The 17,371-nt window shown below is 51.4% G+C and overlaps 1 long non-coding RNA gene across 1 annotated transcript; it reads left to right on the plus strand.

The window, feature by feature from the left end:
* Positions 1-656: 656 nt before the first annotated feature.
* On the plus strand, positions 657-5,016 carry LOC115336214. Its single transcript, XR_003921662.1, has 2 exons — positions 657-4,660; positions 4,770-5,016. It is a non-coding gene; the product is annotated as an uncharacterized LOC115336214 (long non-coding RNA).
* The last annotated feature ends 12,355 nt before the right edge of the window (positions 5,017-17,371 follow it).

Raw genomic sequence — 17,371 nt, forward strand, 5'->3', positions numbered from 1 at the left:
TAGTGGGTTATGCGTGTCACGTAATTCCAAGATGTGCTTCTGTTAATCACCAGCACAGGTAAAAATGTCTTGTGATTTTCCTTTGACTGCTGAACTTTAATAATCTTCATGAAATAGTCTACCTCTTGGAAGACTTACTACTGCCATTAAAATAATGAGTCCAACACCTACATCTCTCTCATTTATCTGTGGAATTTTGCTTCTTTCTCCTTAGATATTGGAAATCACATTTTTTTAAAAGACTATAAACTTTGTGCTTATACTAGTAAAAGGTCCAGCGCAAATTTCTAGGTCAAAATAAGATACTTATCTGGGATCCTAATCCACATTTTCAATTTCAGTGCATCAGCCCTAATGTACACAGGAGAAAGAAGCAATTTGCTCAGATTTTGTCCCACTGGGCCAAAGCAACCTTTTTTTTTTTTTCTTTTGGGTACGAGCGATGGTTTGGGTTGCCTGGGAGACAGCTGTGTATTACCTAATTCACAGGATGCCATTTCTATAGCAATTCTTGTACTCTGAATGTGTAGAGCATTAGATGTTTATTCACAGACTTGGGTATATTAGTTGTAGTCATGTTATGATACTCTTGACTTTGAACTTGTAATTTCCACAGGTACCTTGACAGAGCATCCTAGCAGCAAGGAAAAGGACAGAGAGGTATGACTGTATTAAAAAGCTGACTAATTATCCTGAAGGTTATATGGGAAAATCAGAGAGAACTGAATCATGTGCCATTAGCAACTGAACCCCCAATTTTCTGTTTAAAAAAAAAGGTTGATGCATATTGTCGCTCATAAAACCAGCAACAGATCTGGGTTAAAATCGGACTGCTGCTGCAAAGGAGATTGACTGGAGAACCACAACCACACCAGTGTATGGGTGACATTAAACATCAGAGCATCGGTAGCACTGGGAAGGCGGGGAAGCTTTTTTTTGGCTTTGCCGTGCCCGGGAGGGACAGACTGGTCTCATGCCCTGGGTTGCGCGTAGCTGGAAAGCGGCCTTGCCTTACTGCCTGCTGAAATAAGTCACTTGCAGTGGTTTGTCCTAATACATACAAGTCAAATTCCAGAGTACAAATGGAAAAGACACAGAGTTCATGGTCCTGGGGGCTTGAAATCCCCTGCACAGTTGGTGAAACTGAGACCTCTTTTAGGTCTAAAGTTTTGTTAACTTATTTCCTAAATTCAAGGTACTTCACAGAACGTGGCTTCCCGCAGGACGCAGGTTTGAAGGGTTCAGGTTCATGAGGCAAGGGACGGTTGGGAAGGGCTGATCCTGAACTCGGTAGAGCTGATAAAACGCCCGCATCGACTCCACAAACGTGAACTCAGACTGCACGGGAATGGGAGTTGGGGATTGGACTGAGGGGGCCTGTTTGCATTTGCCTGCGGTTTCGCTGAGAGCACCGTGCTTGTTTCGCGAGCCAAGGATGATATCTGCTGTCTGCAAGGCAATGCCTCCCGGTTCCCACCGAGCTGCCAGAGCTGCGGGAGCCAGAACTGGCCGTCCTCCAGAGGCGAGCTACCGACGCTGCCGTGGAGCGGCAGCCTCCCGCGCCCGGCTTGGCACTCTCTGTCCCGCTGCTGCGCGCTGCTCTAGAAAACCTTCCGAAGAAGAGAGTTTTTAAAAAAGAAACGACGCTTCCTATTAGGAATGGGAACAGGTGTTGACCTCGGACGCCGCGTCTGCTTCGGGTATCCTGGGTGCTCTGCGGTGCCTTAGGCGAAAGCAGCTTAGGCGCATTTATACCAAACGAACCCCGCTCCCCTCTGCCTATTTTTTACCCGAGATGAAGGGAAGCCTCGTTCTTTTCTCTTTCCCTGGAGGCCCTTCTTCCCATCCCAGACACCGCACCACAACATGGGAGACCAGGTGAAGGTTGTGCGCGCTCCCCATGTTGTTGGTCTGCTTGAAACGTCACCAGATGATGATGGAGGAACCGGGAGTCCGGAGAGACTTTGCAGGCATTTCCCTGGGAGGTGTCAACCAAGAGGTGAAGGACTGGAGAGCCCTTTGGGCTCAGCTAGTAGTCCTGCTGTTATCTTCTGGTGACCTTCTTCCTGTCCCCTTCCTTCTTTATTGCTAATTTATTTTTGTAAACTGTTCGCCAGCAGCTCTCACTGAAGCACCTGGTCTCCTCCAGGCTGCTGCTTGCTCCTGGTTCCTTCAGTTCTTTGAGGCTGAGAGGAAAACCAGCTCCAAAGTATGGAATAGCATGGTATTTGGGGTGATGGACAGGGTTTGGATTTTCAGCTTTTTTAATCCTTGCTTGTCTCCAGATTTTAGGTGTGAGGGTACGTGCCCCCTGGACTTGTCTTAGGCCAGCTGGGTCAGAGGGAGCCATGGGCTCTCCCTGTTTCTCATGACAATTGGGCAGTAATCCAGATTTTGGACGTAAGAGAGGCAGACTGCAGGGCTCAGTGTTTCATAGCTGTCCAGGCAGGCTGCCTTTCAGTTTGCATTCGCTCCCTGTAAGACATTCTGGCACAGCTCTGTCTACAGCTAATATCCCCGAAGGGATGGGGTGGGGTAGGAGGGGGAAGAGCGTGGCACACAGAAATCTGCCTAATGCTCCCCGCTAAATACAAGCCAAGAAAGGCTCGTCTTCCTGATGATGGTGTAGCGGGCAGTTGCACATAAATGCGTGCTGTTAAAATTCATATCTGTCTATAATTAAGTTGTGTCCCACGCTGACGTTGCCCACTCCTCTGCTCGGTTTATGTACAGCATTTATTTAGTGTTTTTTAGTAAATGGTGGTCTCAGTGCAGCTGGCGGTCACAAGAAACAGCAGAGAAGAAAGTTCTTCCCATAGGAAAGCCACGGATTAAAAATAATGACTCTCCTGGAAGAGGCAGTAGTTGATGCTGAAACATTTCAACTCTCTTCATTTGCTAATGTTGTAAAGTTGGCAGCTCTTTAAATTGATGACAGCCCTCTAAATTCATCAGGCTTTTTATGTTTTTTAAATAAGTAATCCATCAGAATGACAAAGTACCTTTGGAAAGAAGAGCATTGTGATATTCAGTTCATCTAGAAGTTACAGAGAAAAACATAGCCTATCTGTTAATTGTTCTACTTCAATGTCTTTTGCTGATATTGAGAGCTTAGAAGAGCTCAATAGTGATTTCAATTACTTGGGTATAAATCCAGAAAATGACAGTGGAGTTAGTCCAGATTTACATAAGTATAAATGAGATTTTAAGAAATGTCTGCATAGTTTCCTTTCAGGCTTTAGATCTAATTATCTTAATTAGCCTCTCAATTCAAGGGTCTAATTTCCGCCACGGTTAATGAATTGCACTTATACTTGGTGACTGAATTATCTTGCCATTTTTTTAGGGAATATTCTAAAGACTCCTAATGAGAAAAATAGCCTCAAAGTTCCCCGGCTTTGTTTTTCCAAGTATAAAGACTAAATATAGTACGTGTTCTCCAGAAAATGGGAGTGACAGGGATTAGTAATTCATGAACGACGTGGCCCATTTACAGTCCTACCAGCACAGAATTCACCGTGGCATGGAGAACATCAAACAAAACAACTCGGTTGACTTTCATGCATTTAAAACAATGAGGAATAAAGGCTTAATCCAGACTAAAACTGCAAGTGCTACCTGGGTTTAGTTAATGCTGATGAAAATATTGAGTAATAGCTAAGAAATAAGATGAAAACTGAATGTTAAAAGGCTGAAAAGTAATGAATAAAAGCCCCAAAGTATTAGGAGTTGCGGTTGAAAATGAAGTTGTGTTCTGAGAAGGCTGTCCTTTGCTCAGAGAAGTCTTTCAGAAAGTCCTCCCCAAACCCATGGCTTGTATTTGATTGTCAGCGTTTTAAATCCCTGCCAGCCCATTTCCAGAGGCGGTACGTTGTCACCGTGAGCAGCCCTTCAAGTCTACGGTATTTCTTAGCAGTTGATCATTTTCACGCGGTTTTCTTTTGAAATAGATCTCCGTGCTGGGTCGCTGGGTCCCCAGTTCCTCCAGCCTCCTTTAGGACGGGATGCCCTTGCGTTTTAAGGTTGATGTCCTGGGCGGTGGTGGAAAGGAGAGCAGAGCAGAGCTCCCGAGCAAGGTGCCATAGTGGACGGTTGCCGGAGGGGCTTGTTGCGGATGCTCCAAAGCCCCGGGCAGGTTCGGGACACCGGGGAAACGTTACCGTGTCACGCAGGGCTCGAGTGCCGCAACCGCCTTCACGCCTTGCTATCCGTCTAGTGCTCCTGCAGTGCCAGCAAAGGAGCGGCAAGTTTCAAATGTCCTGAAATTACCAGGTAAGGTGCGGGATCGAGTAACCTTTAAATGACTGGCGTATCTCCAGTTCTCGAGACGCGTACTGCAAGCGTGGGTTTTGCTGCGTTGCCGTAAAGTAACGCGGGAGCTTAAGCAGGGATTAGTGCCCTTCCCGACAGAGGTAACGTGAATTTTCCAACAAAAGCTCTCCTACTCACCGTCTTAAGATATTGCATATTGTATCCTCAGAACTGGCCTTTTCCCTAATTACCGCCTCGTTTTGTTCTCCTCAGCCAGCTTCTTAGAGTACAACCCGCTATTTAAGCCTGCTTCCATGCGTGACTTCAACCCGGTCTTTTTCTAATGCCATGCTTCTGGAAGAGGTGAAGTTGGTCCAGCTGCACCTCCAGTAGCTGTCAATAGGAGAAGGTATTGGTTTGCTGGTTTCTATTCCCTTATAGAAATAACCCAAGTCCTTCTTGGAGCAGATGTGCAACGGTGCCTCGGAGTTTCACTGTGAACCTCTGCTTTCCTTCAGGTATAAATTAACCACAGCAGGCATTTGCTGCCTGCTATACTACAAAACGTCAGATACTATCTGGAAGCACTGCATGCAATTTTGCAGCAGTTCAGTAAACAGCGTACATGGCTGCAGTGCTCCGAGTGAGTCAGAGCCCTGGAAATGAGCTGTTACTAACGAGCAAGGTACAAACAAGGCCTTTCTTTACTCCACCAAAGCACATAAAGCAACTTATTGCTGGAAATGCTTCTCTCTGCAAAAAGAGGTACATTCCTAACAGCTGTTAGAGATCCAAACCACAAACATATTAAAATATACTTGCCTTCTTTATTGTAGCATTTTAATCTGCTAGCTCCTGTGATGATGCTAATACAAATGAAAAAAGCACCTTTTCCCACGTGTGGTTCTGTTCTTGGTGCATCCAGTGCGGCAGCTTTATCTTCAGAAAACCCCCAAACCATCTTTTTGCATTTGTTTATTTTTTTTTAACCTATTCGGCAAAAATCTTTGCATCTCTTCTGCTGGAATCTGCTAATAATCCCGTGTCTGTATGCCCCACTGAAGAAAGTGGCATCGGATGAAAACCTCGCCTGGCCTCAGCTGCCTTCAGGAGCTGGGCCTGCGGGATGAGTTAGGCTGGCAACTGGTCTCCGGTGGCACAGCTGGCTCCGGCCGAACGCTGACCTTGGTTTCCCCAGTGTTTCACCATGTGGGCTGATAGGAAAGCAGCTGGTGTGACGGGCGTTTGATTTGTTGCTGTGCCGCAGTAACCCTTGGCATTAGAAAAGCCCAAGGATAGGTTTGCTGCTGAAATCTCCAGCCTTTCCTCTGGTTAAGCCTTGGATTAAGCAGTAGGAGCCTCCTCCGGTACGTGCGAATGGTGTCATAAATGGAAAATGGATTCCAAGTGTATTTTCGGTGGCTGATGGCAGAAGCCTCGCTGTGCCTCACCTTCCCAACCCCACCGCCAGCCACCCGAGCCCTCCTGGCCTCCGCTCAGAGCCCCCAAAGCAAAACACCAGTGGTCCTCCACCTTCTTGTCCCTACCCAAAGCTTCGAAACCGGGAGGTCGGCTTCTGCCGCACCACGAAAACGACGTTCTTCCAGCCTTTAGCCCCACCTGCCATTTGCCTCCTGCTTTCCTTCGGAGCTAGAAGGGCTGCGGTAACGGGAAGAAGAGGACGGCTTCTAGTCATTTTCCTTCACGTGGTCGTGTCTCGTGTGTCCCACCTCGGTTTGGGGAGGCACAAACAAGCAGAGAAGTCCCGGCAGCCCCAGCCATCACCAGCCTGTGTCCTGCAGTACCCCTGCAGGCAGCGGGGAGGCTGCTTGTCCAGCCCCTTCAATTTGTTGGAAAATGAGAAACAAACCGAAATCCTCAAGGGAGGGAGCCGGGGAGGGCAGAAGGAGAAACCTGCGATCGCTCACTGGTATGAGAGATTCCCCTACGAGCTGGTTAGCTGCAGACAAGCCCGCGGTGCTGGCTCTCGTGCGCGGCTCTCGGCCTCGTTATCTGCCAACGCACGGATGCAGCGGGAATGTCGGGCGCTCGGATAATTGGGGAGTTGCTGGGGAAAAGCTTCCCATCAGGGGATGGAGCCTAGGGAGGGTGAGGTCCGTGGGGGCTGCCGATGAAAGAGCTGCAGAAACACTGAGTTGTCTATATGCTTGCCACATACTGAAGCCTCTTAACTTACCGAGTTGGGGATCAATGCCCCTCGTCGTTCCCTTCTCCTGCCAGAGTCCCTCTTCATCCTGGACATTGGCGTCTTATGTGTCTCTCCGGTACGGCTCTGTAACCCAGCACACAGCCCCTGGATTTTTGGTAGTAATTAAACTCTTTTTTCTAATCATAATTACTCATTTATTCTAGGCTTTTTGTCTATTCCTCCTAACTGCCTTGAACAGGCGTTTTCAGGCACTTGTTCCCCTCCCTGCTTGCTGATGGAAGATGTCTGTAGGTGTCTTCTCACCACATCTAAAGAAGGCTTTGTCCTTTTTACATTATTTTTAATTGCCACCACTGGCCTTATCCTGGGTGAATCTATTTGGGTTTTGAACTTGTTGTGGTTTAACCCCAGGCAGCAACTAAGCCCCACGCAGCCGCTCACTCACTCCCCCCCCCACCCAGTGGGATGGGGGAGAAAATCGGGGAAAAAGAAGCAAAACCCACGGGTTGAGATAAGAACAGTTTAATAGAACAGAAAAGAAGAAACTAATAATGATAATGATAACACTCATAAAATGACAACAGCAATAATGAAAGGATTGGAATGTACAAATGATGCGCAGTGCAATTGCTCACCACCCGCCAACCGGCACCCAGCTAGTCCCCCAGTGGCGATTCCCCCCCCACTTCCCAGTTCCTATACTGGATGGGACATCACACAGTATGGAATACCCTGTTGGCCAGTTTGGGTCAGGTGCCCTGGCTGTGTCCTGTGCCAACTTCTTGTGCCCCTCCAGCTTTCTCGCTGGCTGGGCATGAGAAGCTGAAAAATCCTTGACATTAGTCTAAACACTACTGAGCAACAACTGAAAACATCCGTGTTATCAACATTCTTCTCATACTGAACTCAAAACATAGCACCGTACCAGCTACTAGGAAGACAGTTAACTCTATCCCAGCTGAAACCAGGACAGAACTAAGATCAAAACCCTTGGGTTTTGCCCCAAGGCCACATATTTATAGTGCAGTGGTGGGTTGACTGAGGACCCGCTTCCCCTGGTTTACATTAACCCGAGTGGCAGGTCACTTTCTGTGTGTCCCTTCTAGGGGCTCTAGGGATTTTGTAGACCTTGTATCCCCTTCCTCTCCTTCATTTCTCACTTCCAAGCAGAAGAGTCTAGTCTTTCTCATACAAAGCCTTTCTACGCCTCTATGTTTACCCCCCTCACCTTTTTCTTTATATTTTCTACCCCTGCTATATATATATACTTATATACTTTTAAAAGAACTGGTCGGAACAGTGCATGATACCTAAGGCACACACATGCCCAGGCTTGTTCCAGTCACAGAATGGTATTTCCCCTCCTTCTCACCCCTAACATTGCTTCCCTTGTGACTGTTGTTACCTGATCAGAAAGTAACTTCCGAAACACACAAAGTACGTTTAGAGAGGAGTCATTGCTTTATTCTGCGCAGGGTGCAAGGTGGAAGATTTCCACAACTGGAGCACACCTACTGAGGTTTTCAGTCCAGACTTCTACGCTGCAGGTAAAACACCACGCCTATCTAATTCATATGTTCCGCCTAACTATTCCATATGCATTATGTTGAGCAAGCATGACGTGTTGTTCTCTTGAGCAGACACCCCAGAGTCTTCTACGCCTGCGCGGGGGTCTCTGGTGGTTCTTCGGGGGTCGGTTGGGGAAGAATACCCCTTCTCCTTTTGTGGTCATGCTTCATCTGAGGACACCAGGGTCTTTGTTTCTCTTGCCAACCCCTCATTTCTCAATGCCGGAGGAGGATGTATGTCCTTAATTAGCAAGTCTGTGACTCTGAACCGTCCATTTTCTGTTGCGTTGACTATTATCCAAACACTCCTTAAGCATCCTCTATTGTAAGCAGAATCTTAAACTAGATAAGCTTTACCTTGAGTACACATATCTAAACAGTCCTTTAATAGCAAGCGTATCACACTTCTCATGTTTTCGGTTTTTTTCTTTAAGCCATCACCGCCGCCTTATTTGTTAATCAGTCTTTTGAAGGCTTGAGGCAACACCGTCACTTACTTCCGAGCCGAGGTTTTGGGATTCCCAGCGCCGTTGAGGTCTCAGCCCCGAGCGCCCACAGCCGGCCCAGCACCGACGCCGTGGATGGAGAGCTCTGCCCGCGCCGGTGGGGCCGGCACTGCTGAACTTCATCTCTCCATCGCTACCCAGCTCCACACCGCGGGGCTGACGTCCTCAGCTCTCCCCCGGGCAGCAGCGTCAGAGCGGGCGGTCCTCGCTGTCCCCTTCCTCGCCAGGACCTGCTCGGCGTTGTGCCCTCGAAGGCTGGGCGCCAGCTGCCGCGGGTAGATGCCAGCGAGCCGTAGGAGAATTCGGAGAAGGCAGCGTCTGCCGTTGCGCTTGGGTGTTTGTTTTATCGCTTTCCAACGAGGCAGGAACAAAAACGTCACACGTGGTCCCCGGTCCTTGTGCCGCCTGGGAGGAGGACGGGCCAGCTGAGCTCGTGACGTGACGGCGAAGTCCCTCTGGTCCGTCTGGGAAATGGAGGAGACGCGCGATCTGGGCGGGAGCCAGCTAGAGCTCTTTGATCGCGTCTTGAAAGGATTAGAGCGCTGAGGACAAAGCGATACCTGGTGATGAGCGGTGCGTAATTACGCAGCCCGGCTGGGCAGGGTGGGCTGTGCAAGGGGCGAGCACCGCTCCGAGGAGCTCGGCATCTGTGCGGGCAGCCTGCCTTCCTCCCACCGCGTCCCTGAGCTCCGTGGGGTAAAAACACCCCGGCTGACAGGACAAACCCAGACCGGCTCCGTGACAAGCGTTTGGCGTCGCTGTGATGCCGAGCTAGCAGTGATTTGCAGCGCAGGTTGTTTCTCGGGAATAGCCAATGTTTGCTTGTAGAGCCAGGGACACGAGAGCTGCGCTGATGGGTTTGCAGTGATAATTACGCCTTGGACAAAGCTCTTGCTTAAAAGGACTGTGTTCTCCCCAGCCAAGACCTCTCTGAGCGTTTTTGGGACGCCTCGACTCCTACTGGATGGTGCCACTTAAAGCGTTTCAAGAAGGCTCTGCCGTGAAGGTCTGGGTTGCCCTTGGCTCCCGAAAACAGCCCCTGGGATGAGGGAGATGCCTCTGAAGGGTGGCTGTGTCCCCCGGAGCGGAATCGCTCCGTGAGACGTGCCCCTCTTTCCCCGGCCCGGGGAGGTGAGGAATTCCTCCCAGCTGCGCATTCGATGCCTGGTAGTAGGTGGGATGAATTCTTTCCGAGTGCCAGAGAGGGAAGTGTCCTATCCCTTTTGGCACGAGGCCAGGCACTGGATTCTTCCAGAGGTAAATAAATCTTCGGGGCTAATTAATAGCTTCCTTACACTAGCACAAATCTGCTGGAGTTATTACAGCGAAGTAGCAAATTGAAAGGACAGTCACTCGTCTTATTCTGAGGGAGGAGAAAGTCTCCAGAGAATTTTTTTTCCTTAATTTTGATTCTTTCCCTTTTGGTTTTAATTTAATCCTTTTCTCAACAAATAAACGAAAGCTTCCAAATAGAATTTGCTCTGCATGAGTGAATCACTGCCATGCTTTTTCTCCCTTGCCTTTAAGAAATGTTATAGGACGAACAGCGTTGCCCATGTTGAATAACTAGAAAATAATGAAGAAAACAAAGTGAAAGAAGTGAATCTCATTTTCAGCTGAGATGACTGTAAGACAGAGGCAGGAGTCATGAGCTATCAGCTGTGTGTGGTCTGCAACCAAAAACCTTCCTGAAAAGTGGGAGCAAGCTTGACGTGCCTCACCTGTGGGCAGGCAGGAGACTTACCAGGTACAAAGACTGAGGACTTACAACATCTTAAATCAGACAAGAGGGGAAAATGCAGATCCATTTTCCTCGCCGTGGAGGTAGCTGCTGGCACAGCAGCTGCGGGGGAGTCGTGCAAAGCCAAGCAGTGAGGCAAACTCCAGGAAAACTCTGAGCCTATTACTTAGCTAACTCCCGCATGAGCAATTGGCATCAGACTGGCAAGAGGTCAGCTGTGAGAGAGGAATGGCAGATTGACTGGCTTAATTCTGGGGTTTTTTGTTTGGTTTTGTGTTTTTTTGTTTTCATCTCAGCTGCTTATGATTTTTTTCTTTTTTCCTTTTTTTCTGCCTTGTGCACTGTTGTGGTTTAAACCCAGCCAGTAACTAAGCTCCGTGCAGGCGCTCACTCACTCCCCCGCCTCCGGTAGGATGGGGGAGGGACTTGGGAAAAAAAAGTAAAACTTGTGGGTTGAGATAAGAACAGTTTAATAGGACAGAAGGAAGAAAATAATAATGATAATAATAACAATAATAAAATTACAATAATAATAATAAAATTATTAGAATATACAAAACAAGTGATGCACAATGCAATTGCTCACCACTCGCCGACTGATGCCCAGTTGGTTCCCAAGCAGCAATCCACCCCCCTGGCCAACTCCCCCCAGTTTATATACTGGACATGTCATCACATGGTATGGAATACCCCTGTGGCCAGTTGGGGTCAGCTGTCCTGGCTGTGTCCCCTCCCAACTCCTTGTGCCCCTCCAGCCTTCTTGCTGGCTGGGCATCAGAAGCTGAAAAACCCTTGACTTGGTATAAAACCTACTGAGCAACAACTGAAAACATCAGTGTGTTATCGACATTCTTCTCCTACTGAACCCAAAACATAACACTGTGCCAGCTACTAGGAAGACAGTTAACTCTATCCCAGCCGAAACCAGGACATGTACCTACAGCTCTTTTCCTCTCTCCTTACCTCACCTGTCCCTGGGACAACAAGCAGATGTTATACTCTGTCGGCTCATCTGCTGCAACAATTTTTTCATCCCATGAAACCGAATCCGGAATGAAGCTTTGGGAGAGCTGACCCCGGCGGAGCACACACACAGAGTCCACGCAGGGAAGAAGCAGCTGCCCCGGGACCTGACTCCCCCAAAATCTTCTCCTGAATCACTTCTGCCTCTACCTCGTAGCACTTACACGGGGTAAACCCGTTCAGTCGCAGCCTGCCTGCCGACACGTTTTGGTTGTAATAAACCCACGGCAACTGTATGTTGCGCAGGCAGCGTAACGGTCTTCGTGTTCGCTGTTGCGCCCGCGGTGGAGAGCGCGGGCTGGACGGGGCCGCCGGCCCAGCTCTGGGACCAGGCTGCCTGCTCTCTGGTTTCTCCTCCTGAGGTGTTTCCACGCTCTACGTGCCCCAAAGCGACAGCTTTGGTCTCAAGGGAGGGATGCAGAGCTCCGGCCGTGGTCTCCCCCCGCCTGCCCGCTCCTCTCGCAGCGGGTCTCCAGAGAAGGGCTGCTGCAGGCGCTGGGAAACCTGCTTCAGCTGGATTTGAATAAATCTCGTCCTCCGCACCCGGGAAGGACGACTGCAAAGGGCATCTCGCGTTGCAGTCTCTTGCAGCAAACTCCTTCATTTCTCTGTTCTTTCTGCATGGCTACAGACCTATCCTAGCCTGTGCTTCCATCAGTTTTAACGTCTGTATCCGTCTGCACGTAATAAAAGCATCTGTTCCCCGAGACGACTTCTGAAGAATGTGTGTGAATTCATTGAAATGTGAACTTGGGAGTTTGCTTCAACGTACTATGCAGATTTACTTTCCCGCTTGCTAATTAGGGCCACGGTGATGGCACAAGCATTAGTCCTCGGGCAGAAATTGCTGCACGGCTCGTGGGCGCCCGATCCGTACGTGCTCCCGGTTCGCTTGCCTCCCCAAGCACTGACCTGGCGGTTGGCGTGCATCAGGCGAGCTCTTGGGAACCTCTGCCCGCCGGTCCTGCCCGCGCGGTGCCCGCAGCAGGACGCGGGGGGGTCCGGTCGCACCGCCGAACCCCCAACTTAGTGCTTCCTTCGGCTCACCGGTGCCTTCCAGAAGGGGAAGGAGATGAGCGAAAGCCGCTTTTTCTGCTGTGTCACTCGGCTTTGCTGAAGAATTGGCTGCTGGAGCGAGCCGCGAGCCTGGCAGAAGGGCAGGACACGCTGCGCTCCGGCGGGCAGCCAGCTCAAGATTACTGACGGGCAGCGCGGTCATCCTGGGACACCTCGGCAGGACCGGGGCAGCTCGGATGAGGGTGCGCGCTCACGGTTTGAGCGGGCGCTGCTGAATTAGCCAGAGGACTCCTATGGCTTTGGCCACCGGGCACAACGGGCATGTCGCCTGCTGTCCCTGGGGATGCTGCACCCGGACCCGGACCTGTTCGCCCAGAGAAATGGGAGAGGGGTCTTGCGGGGGTCTGGGCTTATTTGCGGGCAGCTGCCCGCTGGGGCTCTGCCTGCTGTTTCCACGCCGGCCGCTGCGCCGGGGAACGGCTGCCCCGCGGCTCTGTGCCACGGCTCTCCCCGTCCCCGTGCCCCCGGAGCACCCTGCCGCTTGCACGGGAGAGGGTCGGCACCCACCCGGGTCTGACGGGACCCGAGCAAGCGGTGTGTGCGTGCGTAAAACCTCCTGCCTCTGGGCACAAGCTTCTCTGCTCACTGTGGACCACATCCAGGAAGAGTGCATGCGTGTACCTGTATGTACACATGTGCACATATATGTGTATACGTATGTATACATACACGTATGTGTAACAGCAGGCTAAACTGGTTACGTAGCTCAATGCCCTCGGTCTCGATGAACAACTACCCCTTCTGCACAGGGTCAGAGTTTGGGAGAAGACTGGTACCTGGTGGCAGAGGTGGGGATGCAAAGGTGGAAGCTTGCCATGGGAAGACGTTCAGCACGGGCCACGCAGGCATTGTGGAGACCTGCACTAGGCTAATGACTCATTTCGGGTAGAAAACAAACACCGGGAGTGCCATGGTGTTGAGAGGAGAGCTGCGGGACCATTTGAATACTGTTAATCTCTCATTTCCCATCGTCAGTCAGTTGGGGGCTAGAAACCCGCAGTGGGAAAGTGATTTGGGAGGTAAGGTCTGCTGTGTGGGAAGTTTTCACCTTGCATCTTCTTTAGATGAGGACATGCAGGTGATCAAAGCAGGTTTGGCTCACACAGGCTCTTTAATTTCCCTTTTGCTTCATTAGCAAGAGATATCACTGCACCATGGTAGTCATGAAGCCCCAGCAAAGACCCAGCATTGCCGACTCCAGCTCTGGATGGTGTTCACCAGCAACTTTGACTCTAACCGAGACAGCCTTCAACCGGCCCCCGAGGAACTGCCCAGCGGGTATGGATTGAACGTCCACGTGGAGGTACTCGGCAGCTCATCACTCGCCTGGGAGGCCAGTCTGGCAGAAATAACACCAAACTTCTGGCTACCTCTTGTGCTGGGAAAGTGTGTCTGTGCTGGCCTGAGAGCAGCCACGCAGTCTCCTCTGAACATTTTGCCTTCTGCCTCTGTTTTCTATGGCTGGTTGATACTGAGAATTGGGCTGATGGTCCTTGGCAGCTGAGACCGGCAGCCTAGGCTGGCTTCAGAGACCGCATAAACAACAAAAATCACAGCTGAGCAAAAGCAGCAGCTGCCCCCAGCTGACTTTTGCTTTGTCCAGATGCTCTATCAACAGTGTTAGCCATTGCCAATTTTCCTTCCTTTCTTTCTCTCCCTTATCTCTAAAGAATTACTCTTGTGCCATTGTGTTGCCCAACTGCTCTGTAGTCACCTTGAGCACCCTCGTTATTTTCTTGTAAAGAAAAGCCCAAAGGACTTCAGTTTCCTTTCAGTCCCAACCGTACCAGCTGAAAACAGCTGCCCAGGCTGTTGGTGCTTCGCAGGGGCTCAGCTGTCCAGATGTGTGTTTCCTCCAGAGCCTGAAAATGGGAATGTCGTACCGGGCTTCTTAGGTCTTTTGGGCTTTCAGGAGGAATATGGATATTCTGCATCAGCTGGCCTATTTTTTGACGTCACAGCTTGTTGTTACGTGATGTGCTCCGGTGGCGTTGATGCCGCAGCAGACCCCGAAGGGGTGTCCGCCCTGATGTTGGGTGTGTAGCCCCAAGTCTCGGCTCTACTGCCGCTCCTTGTCCACGCGCCCTCGGCCGGTCTGAGTCCTCGCCATCGGGGCGAGCAACCGCCTCCTCCAGCACGCAGCCTCCCGACCCGGAGCGGTGGCTCCGGGGGCTCGTGGTGGTGCAGCTGGCATGGCTAGCAGCCGCCTGCCCAGGGCTAGAGGGGCTTCAGGTCCACCTCGGGCACTGGGTAGCACCACCCGCAGCAAGGGGCAGTGGCCACGGGTGCAGAAATTGTCTGTCACGCTCTGGGAGAGGGCGAGTCACCCGCAGCCCTTCCCGTTTTACCCCTCTGAAGCTCAGCCCAGAGCTGTGGCTCCTAAAAATAAATGCTTCTGGAGGGCAGGCTCCTCCTCGGGGACATCTCCTGGCTGGGATCGGAGGTTACTGAGGCAGCCGTATCTCCTGACTGACTGCCCAAGCGCTGATGGTTTTAGTGCTGCTCTCAGGACCTCCGGAGCAGAGTCATCCTGCAGTATAGATTACGTGACACATGCCAGCCCCGTGGATATGGCCTTCATTAAGCAGAGATGCCATTTGCCCGGGGAGAGGAGAGCAGGCTAAGCCACGTCTACCAGCACGTGGGGATCCCTGCCAGACCCTCTGCTCCCAGGAAGATGAGCCGCTGGTATCTGATCCAGTGCGAGACAAGCAAAAGCCGGTCAAACCAACCCACCCGCCGAGACCCTAATCCACCTCCAAAAATATCCCCCGGCCATGAGAGGACAGGCTCAGGGGGTTGTTGGCTGCCTGCTTCACTTTAGCAGGCGAAAAGGAAAAAGCATCAGCCTCGCAGAGGCAAGGCTGGGGCGACGTGGGGTGCTTCGGAGCTCCTCCTCGGGCATGGCGCGAGGGTGAACGGTCCCGAGGTGAAAGCGGAGCCCTGCCCCGGCACTTGGGTTTCACTGCGGCGTGGTTTGCCAAGGCCACCCACTGTCCCCGCCAGCGCTTGTCCTCGTCCTCGGCGCACATCTCCTTCAGGATTGCATACGCTGGCTTTTCTCTTTCAGGTTGGAAAAAAGACAAATCCGTCTCGTTCTGCCTAGCAGACCTCTGCAGTTTCCTCATTTTCATTGGGATTTGCGACTGAGGCAGATATTGTGTATTAATAGAAACAGCCAAATGGGCTTCCAGAGTTCAGACTAGTTGCGGGGGGGGGGGGGGGGGGGGGGGGGGGGGGGGGGGGAGGTGGCTATTTGCATACTTTTGATGAAACACTGAATCAGAGCCCTGAGACTGAACGATGCTATGGGTGACCACAGGCGAAAGGAAACTGCTCACGCATGGGTGTGAAAATCAAATGCACAAAAGCAGCTGTGTCGTTATCGGTGTCCCCCGCCGCCCGGCCGGGGACCCAGACGGCTGCATTTGAGGGAAGGGAGCTCGGGGAGGAGCGGTTGGTACAGCCGCTGCCTCCAAAGAGCAATCCGAATACAAGAGCAAGCAAACTCGTTCCCTGTTCTTACCCTCTTTTGATATTTCTGCAAAACTGAAATCTGTCAGAAAGCGCAGCGGGCTTATTCAGGTGAGCTATTTAATTCCTGCTCAAGGAAACCAACATTTTCAGCAGCAGCTGCCCCACAGTGTGTCAGCACTTGCTGCTCTCTCCTCCTGAGCTGTCATCATTTGCCTTTGAGGCAGAAGGAGAAATGACTCTCGCCTTAGCGCTCACATACCAGCCGCAGCGCCCAGGCTTCCAGGAGCCCGGAAAGCACCAGGTGAGATGCTGTCCCGTCCCTCGTGTCCCCCTGTGGCCACGTACCCCCCGGGGGGGTCCGGCTTTGCAGAGCCCCTCACTGGCCGAGGGAGCCCCCGGCCAAGGAAACCCCAACCCGGGGGCTGGCTTGGCCTTCACACCCCAAAACAGGATAGCCCCGGGGTGGAAAAAACACAGCGCCTCGCAGAGCTTGTCCTCTGCGCTTAAACCAGCCCACGTACCGAGCGCTTTTCCAGCCCGATGGTCCAAGTTTTCTGCCTGGGACTTTGCTCTCCGCTTAGCTGGCGTGGCTGGCCGGCGGGGACGAAGGCAACTGGCTGGTCGTGCGTTTCCCACGGCACGTCACTGTATACGTACGGCGCTTCCTCGCTCTGGAGTTTGTCTATACATGCTGGAAGGCATTTGGAGACATTTAGCCGACCGGGCGACTCGGTGCACCCCAATAACGTGTCTGGCCGTGCAAAAGGGCGGCCTCTCCAGCTCAGGAGCTCTGGGTCTGCACCCACCAAGGCACGTGGGAAGGGTCCCGTGCGGCTGCTGAACACAGGGGAAAGCACCCCACTCGCCAAAAATGTCCGGGCAAAGAGAACATCCCTCGGCATCAGGAGACAGGCTCTGTCAGGAGAGCTCTTATCTCTTATTAGACCATCAGACACAGGCAGGAGAAAAAAGTTGGCAAGTTTCGGGGCACACCGTCTCTGGTTTTTTTCTGAGTGTACCATTTGGTCTAATGAAAGACCTGACCCCTCTGCGCAAATCTTGCCTCTTCTCTGAACTTAGACCATGGCGCTGGCAATAGCCTACATGGCGCTGCGTGCTTCTTCGCAGAAATGTACAGGTAAACAAGAAAACGATGGGCAAACACATGCACTGAGCGCCCCGGAGAGAGCAAGCCGAGATGGAGGGGAAACACCATTGCAAGTAATTAAAAATGAATAAAATCCCACTTGCCTGTCTTCCCCACTGCTTCTCGGGGGAGAGGCAGCAGAGGAGAAGGGCACTGGCTGTGCTCCGAGCCTGCTTTTGTTCTGAAAGCTTCCAACAACAACTGGGGTTTATTTTTGTCCATAATAATGACTCCGGTCCTGCTCGGAACTAAGCAGTGTTAAGCCCGAACAACTGGGACGTCCTCGCTCCAGACTGTGGTGTTTTGTTCTCATTGACTCATATCACTGTCAAGCAGATATTGTTGTTGTTGTCTGAAGATGTGTAGGTAATGTTTGCTAGCTACCGTTAGGCAGTAAGATGTATTTTTAAG

Source organism: Aquila chrysaetos, chromosome 26, assembly GCF_900496995.4.
Source record: "Aquila chrysaetos chrysaetos chromosome 26, bAquChr1.4, whole genome shotgun sequence".
Classification (NCBI taxonomy): Eukaryota; Metazoa; Chordata; class Aves; order Accipitriformes; family Accipitridae; genus Aquila; species Aquila chrysaetos.